The sequence below is a fragment of the Sturnus vulgaris genome, chromosome 5 (genome assembly GCF_052056855.1).
Source record: "Sturnus vulgaris isolate bStuVul1 chromosome 5, bStuVul1.hap1, whole genome shotgun sequence".
NCBI lineage: Eukaryota > Metazoa > Chordata > Aves > Passeriformes > Sturnidae > Sturnus > Sturnus vulgaris.
The window spans coordinates 68,949,480-68,968,927 of record NC_142247.1 but is presented as its reverse complement, the minus strand read 5'-3'; the positions used below and the strand labels follow the sequence as shown (position 1 = coordinate 68,968,927).

At 42.9% G+C, this 19,448-nt stretch overlaps 1 long non-coding RNA gene across 1 annotated transcript; it reads right to left on the bottom strand.

Moving 5' to 3' along the window:
- Positions 1–2,051: 2,051 nt before the first annotated feature.
- Positions 2,052–4,695, bottom strand: LOC148223763 (uncharacterized). Its single transcript, XR_015804204.1, has 3 exons — positions 4,588–4,695; positions 3,824–3,925; positions 2,052–3,061 (listed from the first exon to the last, which is right to left on the bottom strand). It is a non-coding gene; the product is annotated as an uncharacterized LOC148223763 (long non-coding RNA).
- Between the last annotated feature and the right edge of the window lie 14,753 nt (positions 4,696–19,448).

Sequence of the window (19,448 nt, the reverse complement as noted above, 5' to 3'; positions counted from 1 at the left end):
CCGCTAATTGCTGTGTGGAGAGCGGTCCCGGCTCTTTATCTGCGAGCCGCAGCCGCTCGGTGCCGGGGCCGGGGCCGGGGCGCGGCTTGGCCGAGCCCAGCTCAGCGGGGCTGCGCTCCAAGCCCGGCCAAGCGCTCCGAGCGCTCCGGCAGCAGAAGCAGCGCTTGGCTCCCGGGCCGGCGCTTGGCTCGCCCTGCTCCTGGCTGCCGAGGGGCTGAGCAGCAGCTGGAGGCTTCAGCGGGCGGCGGGGGATGCTGGCTGCCCGGCTGTGCCAGCAGCATCGCTCCGCTTGTCAGGAGAGGAGCGCTCCCGAGCGCTTGGAGCATCCTCCTCCGGGTACAGCAGGGCAGCGCTGAAAGCCTCACCTGCCTGGAAAGCCAGGCTGCTTTCCCCCTTGCATCCTCTGATTTGTTCTTTGCGTAAATTAAGAAAATAATTAAGTTATGAAGCGAGGTTGCTCTTAATTATGAGTTTCTACAATACCTTTTATGGTGCAACAGCACCCTGATTTCAGCTCTTAAAACCTGTCAGGCTGAAGGGAAAATGCAATCCGTGAAATGGCTCCTGCCTTTGCAGATGGATTCCCTGTATGAATCCAGGACCAGGGGCCAGATCTCCACTGGAGCCGTGCCAGTCCACACCAGCTGTCAGCACAGCCACAGAGGATCAAGTATTTCTGTGCCACCCCGCCCCTTCATCACCACTGTCAGCTCAGGCCCCACCACGGAATATTTATTAATGGTGACAGCAGGAAAGAATAAAAATATCAACTCTTAGCTTGACTTGTGCAAAGTCAGTAAGTAAAAAAAATACAATTTTTTCCTCGTAAAGGGATTAAAGTTGTTGGAAAAGATATAGGGAGGAAAAAAAACAAATCCTTGGGGCTTAGGGGTAGGTTTGCTTTTTCCTTAATGAAGGATTGTCAAAGGACTTACACTGCATGAAACCAGATATTGCTCTCAAATTCAGATGCTGAGAAAGGAAGCAATCAGTGAAAGCACCAAAGCACTGGTGTATCCATGGGTCTGACCATGAAAAAGTTATAAACAACTAAGAGCTAAGGGTTGCTCTGTACTGAGAGACAGTCTGAAGTCTTTGCATTTACATACCAGCTGTCGTCAAGGCTTAACCAAAGTGGTTCCAATTTCTTTTTATTGTATTTTGTGTTGTGTTTATGTGTTGGAAGTCAAGGCACAGAGCCTGCAAGTTAGGGTGAAAAAAAGGACAAATACAAATTAAGTGAGGTGCCAGTGGAATTCAGGTGCTTAAATGCACAGAAAGCAATATTTAAACTCTCTGCTTTGGTGCTGTCTAAACTTAGAGATCTTGAAATGCCCACTGCACAATTCTTCACTACTCAAAAATTCCTTTATTTCTCTTCTCTACAGTAAGTTAAATAATTTGCAATCCACACTGATGGCCCTCAGTCCAAGCCCCTCCATCCCATAGCCAAGCCTTGCCATGATCCAGCACTTCCCACCAAAGTGGGGCCAATTCCAGGGCAAAAGAGCAAAACTCCCTGGCTGTGGGCTGTGTCTGTTTGGAGGAGCTTCCCAGAGAGCCCACGTGTGGCACTAAACAGGAGTTCAGGTTCATCTGCACGGACTGGTTCTGGCAACTGATTTATGGCATCCCCTGCTCCCACCTGGGAGGTGGCTGAGTCTGACTCCAACTCTTGCTTGGAGCCCCTAAACCCCAACCAGAACTGGAGGAGCAGAGATCTTTGGGTTTCCTGCTGGGGAGCCTCATTGGCAGGTGCCCCACAGGGACTCCAGCCCCAATCACAGCTGCAGTGGCACTCGGTCCGGGGGGCTCCTGTCACTTGACTTCACATCCTGGCTGCTAATAAGAGCCCCCTCAACTAGGAAGACATCCCTGCAGAGAACAAAACCATCTCCTGCTGAACTGATTCTATTTACTGTAAAACATGGAAGCAAATGAAATCTCTGATTGAGAGAGAAGGAGAAAGCTTTTAATCCCTCTCTATGGCACTTGCCAGATTGACAAGTCTAGAAATACAAATGGAAGAGTAATTACACAAGACTCACGTCGCTGCTCAGATTTATTTTTCCAAATGTAAGAAAGAGAAAGGGACAGAAAAGTCCTGGCTTGTTATACTGGTTTCCATAGCTGTTAGCACAAATTGATTAGAAATCAAAGCTCAAGATGTTCCAAACTACTCAAGAAAAAACCCTTCTGAGCTGTGGCACAATCAAAATGTCATGGATGATACAAGACAAAGGGGGAAAAAAAATGAAGAAAATAGCCATTTGGGGCAAAGTCATCTTTTCATTGTTACGAGTCCTAGAGCTCTTTGAGGAAGAAGGGGAAAATGTCTATGCTACCTGGTCCAAACAATTTAAAGTTATATGAGTAAACTCTAAAAATATCCATTAAATCTTTGAATCCAGTTGCTAAATGAAAGTGATAGAGAGGACTAAACAGTGAAGTGTCTGTCAAGTTATAGTCACTAAATACTGGGAAAAGATGCATCAGGGCTTTGGGTCAGGGTTGAACTCAAAGCAAATGCATTTCTTCGAGGGCCCTTGAGGACACTGTACTTTATAATTGAACTCGTGCTTCCAATTTGAGACCTGAGCATCCATCACACAAAGCATTCTTAAAAAATACAGCATAGACAGGATTCATCTTGCCTAATTCAAAACATCCACACTGGAGACATCTGTGCCTCACTGAGCCTCCCATCCTTTGTAGCCATGAAGGGAAACAGGCACTTTTACAGCGTGCTCAGCTGACTTATTTCAGATATCAGCTTTAGGGCAAGATGAATCATGCCTTGAATGTGCCAATTTCCCCGTGGTGCCAAAGCAAGACTAGACAACCAGTTTGTTTGCTCAGATGAATCCCACGTGGCTGAGGCTGATAGATTTGTGCTATGATCTGGCTGAGTGTGGTTCCAAGCCTTACATCATCCTATGGAGAGCCCCGTGTAGCTGTGCCTCAGTGGATCCTTAGAGGTGAGTTGGAAAACAGCAACTGCCTCCAGATATCATCAGTTCTGACAATTGCCATGGTCTGATAATGAGTCTGGATGGCTTCCCTGGAGAAACAAATCACCTTAAACATATAAGTTGTCCCCAGAGATCTTATAAAGTTTGAATCAAGCAATGATAGATTCAGACTAATTTCAGCAATGTTGGTTATGGACCTGTAATGGGAATAATTTGCATGCTCAGTTTTTGGGCTTTAGTGGATATATATTAATGTTCCAGATAGCAGTTATGAAGACAACAATTTACATTCTAGTCTTTCCTCCTTTGGTGAGGAGCTTTATAGGTAAAGATTCACACTGCACAAGGACATTGAATATTGAACAGGAGCTTTCCTTCCAAATTTTGCTTCCAGAAGGGCTTAAGAAAGATAACCAGAGTTTTATGCATCTGATTAAAAAGCCAAGACTCCAAACTCTGTGCATGTAGGTTTCTGGCATTATTTCTGTTATGGTCATAATCAGCTGCTTGCCCATTCCAGCTGCTAAAGCACACTAGACAAGACTTGAATACCAAATATTATTCTCATCACCATGGTATCCTGTGCACAGATCCCCAAAGGTAATTAAAGAAGTTTGAGGCTCTGACTCCAAAGGCCAGGTCCATAAATAATTTCAGCTCTCGCAATTAAGTGACACAGTGTTTTGTTTTGAGACTTTTGTACTGCAGGGAGTGAATCCAGAAGCTGCCTTGCCTCCAGCTGACAGGGACAGATCAGGGCACCCTCACAAAAAAAACAGTCACAGAGCAGAAAGTCAGGTCAGTGCAAGCTCCCAGAGGATCTGCACCCAGGGACACATCTGTGAGCTCACCTCTGCTGGAGCCTCCCCACCCAGGCTGGCAGGGAAGCAGCTCCATCTCCTCAGGGTCTTTGGACAGAATTCTCCTTTCCTCCTGCGTATCAATGTTAAAATCTATGTTAAACACAAATCCAGTTGGCACACAAACAGCAGACGAAGATGTTTTGGTCCCTCCCCCCTTCACCTGCCAAATTCACAGCAAGAGCTTCAACTGTGAGGTGAAAGCAGAGACCCTTTGCTTTGTTTGGCCCAGTATTCTCATGAACATCCCAAATCCCACATTATTTTCTAGACAGCAGCACAAGCAAAACCAAGCTCCTTTTCTGGGAGAGGGAAGTTCTGAACCTTTATCTTTAATCCTCCCTTCCATAATAAACAAAAATAACCAGGATTCAGAGTGTATCTTTTCCTGCTTTTACCTAACATAAAAAATACAACAGTTGAGGCTGAGCAGCAGCAAATATGTAGATAGAGAGGACTCATAAAGTGCAAGGAGAGACAAAATCAGCCAGACCCTCCAGGGTGGTGGCTTGAGACAGGTATTAGGTATTATTATATTATATTTTACTTGCATCATGAGTATATTTTTCTTTAACTACCAGGTCCCTTCTGGACACCACCCTTCCTAACCTGCATGCAAATATTTTCTTTTGGGAGTAGGGAGAGGAGAGCAATTCATAGAGCTATTAAAAGTGATTTAAAAAGAAAGAGCAGAGGATCGTTTTAAGATAGGAATGGAAAGTCCTGGGAGGACCTGTCCCGTGGAAATATCCCACCTTCTGCGTAAGGGGTAAAGGACTGGCTTTGCCTGAGGAGCAGCAGTGTTTGTCCTGGATCTTCATCCTGCAAAAAATAGCAATTAATAGATTTTAATATGTACTTTTATGCACTTCTAAAGATGGTTCAGGAAGCACAGGATGAGTATTATTCAGTTGAATGTTTACTACATTTTAGATCCTGCAGCTCAAAGGTTTTTTCTTTCTGTCCATTTTGTCCTTCTGTTCCTTTCCTTCTGCTTCAAGGATGAATTGCTGGCAATCCATCTGAGATGTGTTGTCAGTCAATTAAATGTTTTCTGAGGAAGATTTGGTCAAGCTGCCTTCTCAGTAATGAACATCTTTTTTGAAATTACAACTCTAAATTATACTATTTGCCATAATGTAAAAGCTATGAAGGAAAAGAGAATAAAACCCTTGGGAAGAGACACGTACTTTTCCCTCAAGTTCTCTTCCATCCTTTCCATCTTCCATCAGTCTGACAAAAAGCTGTTTGTAAGAGCCTCTTGAAATGAGGAATCTAATATTCAATCACAAAAAGATTAGCCTTTGACTGTACTTCACTCCATGCTACACTAACACAATCAGCACAGGAAATGTTATCCAGGAAGAGGTTAGGGGAGAGGATGGAAGACCAGGTGGTGCTGGAGAGCTAAATTATAAAGGTTTATTTTTCATGAAGCATAACTTTGATTTGCTTCTAACTTTAGGAAGTAGCAGTGCTGGAGATGAAAAACACAGCAGGAGAAGTTCAGTCACGTGTGCAAGGGCAGGTGTGCTGCTGGGCCATGCTGAGCTTGGGCTGACCTGTGGAAAGGAGATGGGAAAAGTGGGATTACTTTGGAGAAGTTAATTCAGAACTAGAGCAGCCTGCACACACCATGCCCAAAGTGTCACTGACTGCATGAGGAACCACAGGACACCTGGACAGAGTGTGGGCACTCAAATGTGGGAGTGTAATCCACAGAACATTTATCACCTGAGGCTCCTAAAGGGCCATAAACACATAATTTTTGCCACTGTAATTACCCAGCTATCTGGAGTTTTGCTGCTGCACTCAGAAATGTTGTCATCTCAGCAGGACTGTGCAGGTTTGCATCTATGTCATGTACATGCCTGTTGGGATCTGCAAATTAGGTCTTTCTGTGCTTAAGCTCCCTGAGCAGTCTCAGCTTTTCCTTTTCCTTAGGTATGAAGCACAGGGGAGGATGCTTTGCACAGATTTTGTCTTATGACCCAGGAGCCCAGACCCTGCTTTTAGAGCAGAGGATGGGACACATCACCTCCCCTCCCAAAACTGCTGCAGTACAGGAGGAAATCTAAAGCTAGACATGATTGCACAGCCCTGATAAAAGCTCTGACCCTGCACAAAGGCTTGGGATTTCCAATCTCTGAACAGGCACCACGTCTGCATTTTGCATTATTTTCAGTAAGTCTTGTACCAATTCTGCACTTTTTTGTTTGCTGCCTCATCAGCAGAAGAGATGTCTGATCTCCCACAACATAAGCTGCCCTCACAGTTACATTACATAAATACATTACATTTTTGTGGCACACGCTGTCAGATGCTCTCTCAGTGCTAGGATAAACCAGAGCTCATGGAAAACAGAACTGATGACAAGTATCATTAAATCTCCAAGTAACTTTTTTTCCCCCTGAGATGTCCTTCCTGAAGCCACAGAGAAGGACATTCGATAAATACACGTGTCACCATTACTTACATCAGTAATCTACAGCCAGGACTGCAGGATTGACATGATGGCCACAGGGGCTGAATTTAGGTCACCTACGAAATGAATTAAAAGCTTCTCCTTATCTCCCTGCCACATCTCGTCCTCACTCACACCCTTGTCGGGCACAAAGATGATGAAAATCAAACCACTGATTGCCAAGTGACTTCTAAACACCACAGCTCCTTAATCAGAGTACCAGACCACATTAAACTGGTACAGCCACAACAGCAAAGCTCCAGATTGTGTTTGTCCCCGTATAGTTACTGCTATAGATCTCAGTCACCAAGACCTGTGTGATCTTATCTTAAAAAAGAAAAAAAAAACAAAAACATAAAATCAACAACAAAAAGCATGCAGCAAAAAAAAAAGAAAAAACAAAAAAAACCCAACAACAACAGCAACAAAAAAAACCCACAAACAAACAAACAAAAAACCATGAAAACCAAACAAAAACTCTAAAAACCAAAAAGAACTCACTCATGCAAGATTTGGACATAGGCTTCCATCAGACCAAATGGCTGGTGATTCCTCTGCTCCTTATTTCACCTCCACTTCTACAGAGCAAGCTTGCAGCAGAAATGGCTTTGGGCTGAACCACAGACTGCAAGCACAGATTACCACCAGTCAAGCCCTCTGCTAGGAAAACAGCTCCCTTGTTCCCATTTTTCAGTGATTTATGGTTTTATAAAGCACACTAAATGCCCTCAGTGCCTAGATTTGCATGCACTCGTTACTGATTTCCAAACAAACCTGCAGCCAACACAAAGGCACATCCTCACCTGAAATCAAAGCATGTTTGGGTCTTTTTGAGGTTGAAGAACAGCAGATGAAGGTGTTTTCTGGGTGTCTGGGAAGTATTTTTGCTGAACAAGGTGTATAAAACCTGAGCCTGGAGGCTAAAGGAACCCAAATCCTTCATCACTCAACCCTCAGGTGTGGAGAGGAACCTAATGTGATGGGCTTGGGGTTGCAGTGCTGACAAAAGAAGTCTGGAATCTTAATCAGGAACATTTCTTGCCTTTTGTTCTGCTTGGGCACCTAGGAACTGACCTGTATGCTTAATATGTAAATTCATACTGTGCCAACAATCTCCTGGGCTTTCTGTCCTGAGTCAGCTTTGCAAATTTCCGAAGTTTTGGCCAACGATTCTGATGAAAACCAGGAGCAACATGCTTTGCTGCTGCCTCAGAAACAAGATCTGCTCCCTGTGTGACACCTCCTGCTCTTCACAGGGCTGGTGGGGTCCCAGCAGCCCATCTCTGGGGGGTGGCCAGCTCAGACCAGTGAGGCTTGGCAGAAATTAAACAGAGGTTAAAATTACTGTACAATGGCTTGTATTCACTCTGATATGTTAGGATGAGATTAAATGAGAGGAAGTAGGACTTTCCTTTTTAGATTATCCCTTGTATTTTGGGGGTTTTGTCCTTGAAGAGCTTTTTGAAAGGTTGCCAAAGGAGGCAGCAGTGTGTAGGTGTGTAGCCAGAGTACAAAGCAGCATCCTGTGGGGAGACAGGAGGGTGGGATGTCCTGCCCAAAGCCATCTGCCTGTAAAGGGAGAGGCTGCACAAGAGAAGAGGGCAGTGAAGAGTGTGTGTCTGTGTGTGGGGAGGCAGGAGCAGGTGCTGGACAGGCACAGATGCCAGGAGGGGCAGTGGGCCAACGTCAGGCTGGAGGAAGAAAAAGCTCCTGGGGATGTAAGACAGGTCAGGCTGGTCTGGACATGCATGCAGATGACACCCAAAGAGATGATCTCTCCTTTCCCCATTCAGAGAGATATTTTAGAGTCTATTAGACCGTGGATTAAGACAACCAATTTAGCCATGCCTTGCGTTGCACTTTAGCCTGTTCCATGATCACTGCAAGATAGAATTTGGTTTTAATCATTTCTCATGCCAGGGACAAAGCCTGTTTTCACCCAGTGTGCCAAGACATTCTGTGAGATTAAAATTATGTCTCTTGCAAGATTGTCCAGATCCTGCCTTCAAGGGTCTCTTTCTAATTGTTTTCAGAGGCTGCCAGCCTTGCAGGGTGTAGCGCTAACTTCAGAAGATGTGGGGTGGAAAAGTCTTTTTAAAATGATTTTTTTTAATCAGAGGAAGAGAGGAGGCTCTTTAATTCCATACAGAGAATCACTTCTTCCTGCCAAGCAGCAGTGGGAGCACAGGCTTTGGAGTTCACGGTTCAAGAGTGCAATCATTTGACATGCAAGCACTGCCAGGAGGCAAAAGGAGGGGAGGCCAACCTAGGCTGAGACTCTCTGTGGCTGATCTTCCAGGAGAAAATCCTAATTGGCAGAGCTCTTCTTCAAGGACCTGGCTCCACAGACATTCATTGCATTCACCTGGGCAATCAGAAAACAATAACAAAGGTATCAAGGTCAAAGAGTTTGGACTTAAGATTACAAGGCTGGGAAAGAAAAAAGAGGCTGTAGCCACCCAACAATAACCCAAAAAGCCCTCATTGGGAATGACACTTGGATTTTGGAAGAATGTGTAAAACTTTGATTTTTTTTTTTTTTTTTGTCCTATTTAATTAGGACACTTGAAAATGCAGAGGAGCAAAAGGACAACAACAGCAAGAAGCCCAAACACACCCTGCCCTGGGATAAGTCTGTTTCCTGGCATTGACAAAGCCACCAAGTGACAGAATGTACTGTGGTAATTCATGTCTGTGACATTACAGTGATTGCCTTTAATGCACTCACCATAAATTACTGCGAGTCAAACAAAGCACTCTGAGGAGACAGACAGACAGAAAGGAACAGTCAAGGTTCTTGATTATTTATCAGTTGGCTGAAACATTCAGAGACCAATGAGAGCATTACATATCCTACCCAATGAATCACCTCATGGCAAAGGATTTTAAGTTCAGATGAAAGTTTCCACTAAGGGCTGGAGGGAAAGGATGTGCAGACAAGGTCTGTGTAACACAAGGAGGTTTCAGCAATGTAGACAGAGAACTTGGATCCCTGGAAGCCACACAAGGATGCTTTGTTAGAGGGAAGTTATCAGGCTAAACACGTTTCCAATTTCACTGCTACCATTTTTAACTGAAATTAAGGACAGGTAAACCATATAATTTATTCTTCCCTTCTTGCCTTCTGCTTTTTTCAAGATGCTTCATGCAGCCATCTAAACAGCTTAAAGACTTTGCCTTCACATTTTGGCTCTCCCACGCCTCACAAATGCTGCACCATGAAAATACCACACTGAAGAACAGCTGAACAGAACTTGGTCTCAGATGACATTTTAAACCATTCAGGAAACACTGATCACAAGTAGATATTTTCCAGTAGTTCTTTATATAAATAACATTTAAGTTTCTGCCACAAGTCACTTGTGTTCCTCCATTAGTGGATAACAACTGCAAAGTGCAGCAATTACCTTGTGAGTGCAGTGTGATGGGAAGAATCAGGTTGGAAGCAACAGAGAGCAAATAGGAGACAAAGTACTCACCTAATGTTTCTAAGAAACCAACATGAAAGTCTTGTAAAGTGATACAATACTTCCTTCTTCCCTATCATACTTAAATTTCCTTTGCATTACAAATTCTTCACTGAAGAGCACTGTAGACTTGGTGCTGGCTTTTTGCAAAGCCATTCTTTAAAAAATTTCGTCAAGGTGGAAAAAAACTTCAAAAAAATCCTAAGGCCCTGCATGTGATGGCACCCTTCTTGCTGATGCAGCCTCTCACACTGGATTCAGTCTGTTCTTGACAATAACATATGCAATAATTTCTGCATGAGCCATGGGAGATAAGGACCCCCATGGTTCTGAATTGCCATCGTGATGGACTGCATGTAAGTGATAACTTCGCGTTTTGGGATAGAAAATACTGAGTATTTTACTCTCTTGTAACCTCCTCTTCATCTTAAACTTTCATGTGATAATTCAAAAGATTTTCCCTTGTAAAGATACCTTGTATCTTTAATAGAAGTTAGACAAAGCCTGAATCATCCTGTGTTTGGCAAATGTTTTGCTGTGAATGCATTTTTAAATAAACAACTGCTGCTACAATGTAAGAGTGGGATGTGCTTCTGTAATTCCTCTATCCAAATATCTCAGTACATCCGTGGTGCTGCTGCATCACCTAATGTTAACATGTGCAATTTATAGGGAAGAAATGGAAAATGTGCTGAAATAACTTGCCTATAGCAATATGCTGAGAGGTCTGGTGCCAGAGCTGGGAATTAGAGCTCAATTGATTTCTGGTATCCAGCCCCTTGCATAATTCACTAGGTCACAGTGACAAGATTTAAATATGGGACTAATTGAATGTTCATATAGGAATTGCTGCTCTTTTGGTCTGGCTTGATGCAAAGTTGGAGAGGGAGAAGGATACAGAGGAGAAACTGAAGTCTCTGGAGGAAAACCCAGGGTGGGGGGAATAGCTGGAAGAGAAAGCTGCTCTGTCCTCCTCCTGTTATCTCAGTGGCAGGTTAATTCTGGATGACAATTTAAATGTCAAACGTAGTCAATCTATTTCACCAGGGAAAAAACCCATCTCTTGAAATCCCTGCTGACAGAGCAGGAGCAGAAAGCACCTGGGCCCCCAGTGGGCTGCTCTAGAGGAGAAAGCTGAGCTCCCCAAGAACCACAAAACTGCCTCCAAGAGCAGGAACAACTCCTGAGGAAAGGGACCACGGAACCAGGGGTCTTGCTGAAGTCACCCTTGAGCTGCTGTGAATAATCATAAGCAGAAAGATGAGATGACAGAAAACAGAAACATTAGGATGAATGTCTTCAAAGGAAAATCCTCTCAAAAGTCTGAAAAAAACTCCAAATGGGTCAGAGCAATCACGGCTTCTCCCTTTCCTGGGCTGTCCATCACATCTGGTGCAAGATTCCTCCTCCTGTTTGTTGGGCAGGTGGTTTGAATGCTGCACATCCTCCAGCTTTCCTCTAGCTCCTGATGGAGCATTGAGTGGCTGTGCTTGCTGGGAAGATTTTTCCCAGAGCAGCCTGCCCTGGGAGCAGCCTGTGGCTCCCAACACAGCTCCACTGAGCCACTACAGGTTTGCTGTGTGCCTAAGTACACACACTACAAATACTCCTCCCCGCTGGAAAGCCAGAACAGTGTTTTTCCTCCTCCTCCACCGTTCTGGCACAGGAGAGGACTCACATTGCTGCCCTGACTATGTGGCTTGTCCCCAGGAATGGATCCTGAAGAAACTGCCCAGGTATCTTCCCCTACCTTGGCAGTATTAAAGCATATTCTTCCCAGGACTTTCTCCTGCAAGACACCAAATGCCAGGAGCTTGGGGTAGGATGAAGCTTTAAATTTTTTGTAACCTCCAAAGCAGCCAATTCTTCCTCACCCACGTGATATTCCTTCAACCTCCCATTAATTTATACAGGATGTCCCTGGGATGCTGGAAGTGCTCCAGGTATATTTCCCACTGTAAGACCTGCAGCAAAACCCGCTTTTTTTTTATGCCTCAAACGCCACAGATTCTCTCTGTTCCACTCTTCAGGACCTCTGGGAATGGCCCTATCAGGTACTCCCAGAGGAGTGAGCAGGTGATTTGTGTGCAGAGGTCAAGTCAGCCCAACACAGTCTGTTCTCCCGAGGTGGTTGCTATCAGTTCCTAAAGGTTTTGCATCCCAGTCTTCCTAAAAGAGCATCTAAACAATTTCTGTCCCCTCCCCCTCCTTTGTTTGGACTGCCCTATAGAAATATTTACTTTTCAGAGTTCATTTAGGAGTAGGAGCAAATCACAGCTGTTCCCAATGCAAAGGTGAAGCCTGCTCAGCTGCAGGTCTAAAAACCCTATTTCAGTTCTGCAATCCTCATTGAGAAGGTTTGATTGAGCTTGGTAATATTTAAGGTTATTGTTAAAAATTAAGTTCCTCTATTCATGTGTCTGTGCCTATGTCCCCCGCCCCCTCCCTCGCCCCCAAAACAAGCAAATCCAAAGCCTTCAGTTACTCTGAGTAAAAGAAATTTTTAAAATTCATATTTAAAAAGAGAGAAGCATCTGGTTTGGTTTTTCTGGTTGTTTTGGGGGCTTTTATTTTAATTCATCTAATGAAATATATTCAACAAAATTATTTCAGAAAAACTTCTGACCAAAACCTCACAATCTCTCTAAAATTAATCACCCAATGCCAGCAGGAGAGAGAGATGTTCTGAAAGAAAGGGAATGCTCTGTGTCCTTTTTATATATCAGCAGCCAGGGTACCTTCCCAGTTCACAGACAAGCTGTACTGATTCCTGTGCTGGAAACTCTGGACACACTGATGGAACAGCCAGTTCTTCCAGATCCCTCATGCTCAGACAGTTTCTGTGGGTGGGATCTGTTTATGGAAATGTAAATCCCTTGGCTGGGCCCTGAAATTACTTAGAGCAGCTAAGAAGCCACTGACCAAAATCATTACAAATGTTGCTCATCTTCACAGGGTCATTTAGAGATGAGCAGATACAACTCACCTTTGGACTGTCACCAAAGCAATATTAATAATTATGAAAAATGACTTAGGCTTTGCACGACATCACAAATCTAGAGCACCACGTCTGGAATTGGCCTTTCCTCAGTGACAAATTCTAAACAAGAAACATTCATAACACAAGACCATGAAGTATTGGCTGCAAAGGATAATAAATCCTTTGGCAATACGAGGAGGGTAGGAAAATCTTCCTGGCACAAGTACTGTTAACACTGTCAGTGCAGCTGGCAAGTGCAGCTGGATTCCCAGCTCTGGAGGAAGGTGTAAATAATTATTATGCAAAATGCTATGCAAAATATTCCTTCCAGATAAATGCTAGCTGAGCCATACACCTGACTACTGTCTTTAAAATATTTACACCTGGAATAGGTATAGAAATACGTAATATTTTCTTATATCTCTATCTGTCTCTACCCACCAGAGAAGACACCTTCTACCCAGGTGCACAGGAAATTTATTTAATGCTGTTTCCTTCTCAAAATCATTATTAGATTTTAATTCAGCTCCTCATGGGCAAGTGCCCACCCTATGGCTTGGTCCTCTGAGGTCTTTGAATACTCAGGGTTATGATCAGTAAAACACTAACATCTGAGCACACAACCAGATGTGGTGAGACAGCAGAGTGAACTATTCTACAAAAATTACTGTATAATGTAGAGAAAGGAAAGCTAATCTACCACGAGCAAGCACTGCTGGACATGGCCTGCAGCTGCCTAACAAAATACAGAGTTTCTGGGGAAAAAATAAAGATCTTTCACCTGAGAGCAAAAAACCCCAAACCCAGCAGACACATAAAAAGTTGTGATCTGCAAAACATACACATAGTTTAAAGTACAATTTTTTTTAAAAAGACTCAAAGCAGAGCAGGAAATGGCAAAGAGTTTCAGTCGGGTTGAAAATACAGACAAGTAATAATGGAGAGTACAAAATTCAATGAAAACTTTATAAACTGCAAGAATTCAGCATAATAAAGAAGGCAACTTGAAACAAAGAAATCCCAAGTGTCAGGTACAGCTTTATTGTTGGACATTAATGTTAAAATTGTAAACACTGATATCAAAAGGTAACTTCATATAATCACATTAGTGGGAGATAGGAATTGGTGGGGCTTTTCCCAGAAGATTTCCCCAGGGACTGATTCTTGGCTCAATATTCTTTAATACTTTATCAATGTTCTAGATGCTCATGTAAAAACTTCTGTAGATGACAGATAGGATAGCAGCACATGATCAGAAATTAGTTTTACAGAAGAAGCTGGGTTTGGGGGTGGGGTTTTTTTGTTGTTTTGGCTTTGGGGTTTGGGTTTTTTTGAAGGATTACAATACAGACAAATTGATTCAAACATAACTAAACACAAATAAATCCTTCTGGAAACCAGGAAGATTTCCAAAGAAACTGGAAGCCTAAGCAGTATGAATCCTTGTCTGTCACAGAGGTCTCGATTCAACTGATCTTTCAGAATAAAAGCTTAGTTTCATGGGTGCTTCATATTAACAAACTTATTGAGCCAAAGGATTTGCATATGGCATTAAAAATAATAAAAAACCTGTAAAGAGCTGTGATATGTGTCACAATCACCAATCAAATAGCATCAGTTAAATTCTCAATATTTTGCAGAGACAAGATACAAGACAGCAAATGCTTTTTGGAAGTCAGTGCCTTTCTAAATCCACTCACTACCCTGGAAATTTGTTTTTCTAGACAATATTTAGGTTCTTCTTCAGCTCTCAGTTTTAAGATGAGCCAGCTAGAAGCAGAGAACAGGAAGATGTCTAAATTCTTTTGATTTGTTCCTATTTTTACAGCCGAACAATAGGTGCATTCTTGAAAGTTTCTGTTACTCATAAACCCACATCAAATAGCACGAAAAACCCCAAGCTCACAGGTAAGGCAGGTCAATAATTTCTCTCTAAATATAATAGGCACTCACAGACTGATCCTGCCTGTCTAGGGACAAGTGATGACCTGAGCTGGCAACCAAAGTCACAAACACAGATTCTACCTCGTATGACAACTGTCCTTGACTGTGTTTAATTACCTATTAAATAATCCTTTCAGTCTCTCCGGACAGACTTGTTCAGCCTTTGTGTTCAGAGATATTGCTGAGTGGCTTTTTATTATTGTTATTATTGTTATTTCTCTGAAAGAAGCCCAAGAGAAGTTGTCTCACTTTCATGAGGAGGTCTGGGTCCCCCATCTTACACAAGCCTTTGCTGGCATCTTTGTCCTTGATTTCAACACTCTTTATATCTGACACCTCTGAACCAAAGATGTGAAGAACTTTCATAGATATAATAAGTTTCTTGAAGTTTGTTAGAATTAATACAATACATTTCCCTCCTGCTACATCTTTGCATTGTGCTGCCACTTCAAACACAGAGCCTGCTTAGCTTCTTCTGGAAGACTTCAGATGTCAAGGCTATGAGGGTCCTCTTGGAGCAGTTACAATAAAAGTCTCATTTCGAATACGTGCTTTTAAACAACATCTTTACAGAAAAGACTCCCATTAAAATAACAAAAAAAAAAGTTTTTCGTTGTGAATTAATAAATGTATTGCAGAGCAACAGGTTCATCTATATTGAAGAGAGGAAAATATTTGGTATCCTACAGAGAAACTGAGAGAGAACGAACTTATCTCAGTACTTCTGAAAGAAGAGATAAAAGCATCATCCCACATCTGTGTATGCAAAAAAATAAAACCAAATACTGAGTGAAATTAAAGATTAAAGAAATGTAATTTAAAAGAAAAATGGAAATCAGACACAAGAAGAGCTGTTTGTACAGTGCCAACCCTGCATGTATCAATGACAGTTATGAAGACCTGCCCAAAATTTTTAATCTCGGGCACCAAACATGCAAACACTGATGGGTTTTTCACTTTGCTTACAGAAGATTCTCTCAACACATAAATATCCCAGCTCTGCTGAGCTCAGTGGGCTCATGCACTCTGTATTTACCGTCTTGGAGGACTGATCTGCCATGGAAGGCTTTCCTCTCCAGGACAGAAGGAACTCTCCAGCTGCAATCAAGAAGCAGGGAAGGCTGGGCAGGTACCAGGCAAGTCCCTTCCAAATCTGCCCCAGCCTTTGCTGTGGCTCCGTGCCAGGTGGTTTCTCAGCTCCCATGCACAAGGGGACAGAGATTGGGGTGGGCAGGGCTCAGCCAGCAGAGGATGAAGGTTCCTGGGCTGGCTGTGCCTGAGCCTGCACAGGACAGAGCTCCATGGGCAGAAGGTGGTCTGGCACAGAAAGGCCAAGAGCAGAAATTTAGCAATGAAAGACTCGTCAGAGGGGTTTAAAACCTGCTGACAGGGACAGGCAGTGAACATCTCATGGGGACAACTCTCTGTGGATGAAAGGGGCAGCTCAGAGCTTGCAATAACCCCCAAAAACATGGCTGGGTTGAATTAAGAATTGGAAGAAAAGATCTGCACAGGAAGAGACTTAATGGACAAGGGCAGAGAGCGCTTAAATATTTAAGAATGTTCTTCATAGCTTTGAATTCTAATTAAGATAATTAAGTATTCTAGCTGACATTCTAATAAAGCTTTTTGAATTCAAAGAGTAATTTTCATTTTCTTTTGTTAGCTCTCTGCAGTAAGAGGTTCAGGTATACCCACCTCAAAGAACCACCACCATTCTCTAAGTCTTTCCTTGTTGGGAGAAAAAGGAAGCAGGCAGTGACTGAAAAACAATGCCCCGAGCCAAAAATAAGTCCAAAAGGTCAGACTAGACTTATCACTGGTTGATGTGATAGAAAATATTTGAAATTTTCTGTTCAGCACAACAAAGTGCAGTTACAAAGACACCTCAGGAATTAAATGTTGCAAAGCAGGGGAGGCACTTTAAATCTTGTTAGGCTGACAAGCATTTATTATTTTTTCACAGCAAAGGCAAAAAAGCAAAGAGGGAATTTCTCCCTAAGCATCCCCATCATTAACACAGGAGTTAAAAATAAAAGGGCTGCAGGTTTTTCATATGAACAACAGTGTCAGACAGAAGATGCAGGCTGGGGAGGTTTTATAAAGTAGCTCAGCTATGCTAATGGTGAAACTGAGCATCTGTCAGATGCCAAAGATACAAAGACAGGAGTTCTTACTTGCCTTCCTAAGCAACATGGACATTGGCCCCTCAAATTATACAAAGAATAGTGGGTGCTAAGTTACTTGAGAGGTTGGACACAACTCTTTGGCCTACTTCAGTAATTTAAAATAATTAAATGCAATTCCTTCACAGGAGCACCATCATGGAAAATGCTCCTTCAGCACTGTCTGAGCACTGTTTGCTCTTATGGCTGGAAATAATTCCAACCCCACAGCAATTCACTCCTACTGTATTGCTTAAAGAGAAGAGAATTGCAAGACAGAAGTTCAGACAGTTCATCTTTCTTTTCTGAAGATAAACTCCTTAAAATTACTTATAAACCCCCAGTGGCCTCCACAGACCATGGGTTAGGCTCATAGATGGAAACACAGTCTTTAGTTTAGCTCCAAAGACATCTAACTGAGGTGACCAACTTGCCAGCTAAGATTTTGCTGAGCCCTTCCAGCAAACTGCACACAAGGATGAATCCTTCTGCATGCAGTACTCAGGGGATATACCCAAGGTATCTTTAAAAAAGGCAAATCCAGTTCAACTACCTTGTTAGCAGCTGGCAAGTCTTTTCAAAGGTACAGCTAACTCTCCATCTTCGGATGGGTAGTTAAGTAATTTTCCTTTATTAATCCAATCCAAGGATAATTAGCAGTCATGGAAGTTTGGCTTCCCTCCTACAAGCCCCATTAGTCCAGCTGGAAAGGAAACTTGAGATCTCAGCTTAGGGTCATTTTAATATCAGAACATGATTCACTTCTAAAAAGGGAGGTAGACAAGGGAGTCTGGCCTTCCAGTTAATAATAAAGTAATTATCAGGGTTGCACAGAACATTATTCTGGAACTCAAAGGCCTCTGTAAGAAACCACTTAAATGAACAGGGAAAAACATCACCTGACCAACCCTATTGAGTGTAACATGAAGGTTATAATAAAAGTGATCTGCTTATGTGCCCAAAATCACACGTTCTGAAAGCATTTGAAAGCCTTTGAGACATAACATTTACAATGATAAATGTATGCCCAGCGTGACACCCCACCCAGTCACTGAAATCGTGGGGTTTTATAATGGCATTTAAAGAGCAAAACTATTTTGTTCCTTTCTGAAGTTCGGCTACCAGAACTTTTCTCTGTGGGGAGCAGACAGAGCTGCACAACTTCCAGCAGGTCAAGTCTACAGATATTTAACTCCAGAATTCATGATTTTTCCCTCTCCTTTAGTATTTGGCATAATTTGGACAGAGCTGGGAGGACCAGGAGATGTGAAAATTGAATATATTCTAAAGCTTTGTCACAAAACAAATAAATCCCACAACCAGCACCCAAGAGGAGCCATGAATACATAGAGCAGACAAGGGACTAATTTCTCCCCTTGTCAGACTTGATGTGCCCACTGAGCCCACCAAGAAAGCAATGGGAGCAGGCAGGATGGACACTGCCCATCTGGATTCACAACTGCATGGCAAAAAGCACACCAGAGAAAAGTGCTGCACTTTTACACATTACACAGCAAAATCACAATGTACAGCATCAAAAAAGTTGGGGTGTAGCTCTGTACAACTCCAGCAGCCACAAATTACTTTCTGAAGCTGTGAATTCCGTGGCAAGGGGAGACTATGCCTTCTTTATTCACTATATGTGATGAAATATTTACAGAGAATTCTGTGTTCAGCCATTTAATAAAGGCTGACTTGCTCCTTTGTGCTGACCAGCATCAAATTGTCAAATCATGGACACAACCTCCCACACAAGCCAGCTATCACTGGGGGAGGAGCTCAGCAAAGGCACTGATCATCCCAGCCCTTCCAATTAACGGGGTAATAGATAAGCACCTCTACCACTTATGATGATTCAGGTGCTGCTCACAGCACAACCACCAGACAGACCTTTCTAAAGTGCTTATGATTGGCTTTTACACTCATAATTTCTGTTTTATGATCTCCAAATCATGTACTTCGTCCCTTTTTCAGTGTTTTCTCCAAAGCAAAGTGACAGTGTTGCAACTTGACAACAGAATTTGAGACGGATTGGAGAATGCAATGAACTGACACAAAGCATGAAGCTCATGACAGGCTGACACAAGAATTGAAAGAAAACTCATTCACTGGAGAAGCAAACAGGTGGATAGCTCTACTGGAATTGAAAAAAAAAAACAGATGGAAAAAATCTGACACGGTAAAACCTGGGGAATAAAAAGGGAGAGCACTGTGAAGGGTTTCAGGAGTTCCAGACAAAAGTCTGAACAAATGACATCAAAGAAAGCTCTTCTAACACAGTCACTTTCTTTGGAGACTGAAAGGTTGATTGGGTGAGTTGTCTCTAAGGAACACTGAGGCCAGTTTTAAAACGACTTTAATATAAATACAATACTCAGTTTGTTCTAGGTTACCTTCATGGGGCTTGTGTCCAGGAATCTGGAACTGCTGACTTCTAGAAGGGACCCAACTCCTCCTCCTCTGAGAGCAGCACAGGTTGTCCATGATGTGTTTCAGCCAGGATACTGCTGACCTTGAGTACTGTGTGCAGAGCTGGGCACCACAATCCACAATGTAAGGGAGATATTAAACTATTAGAGAGCATCCAAAGGAGGGC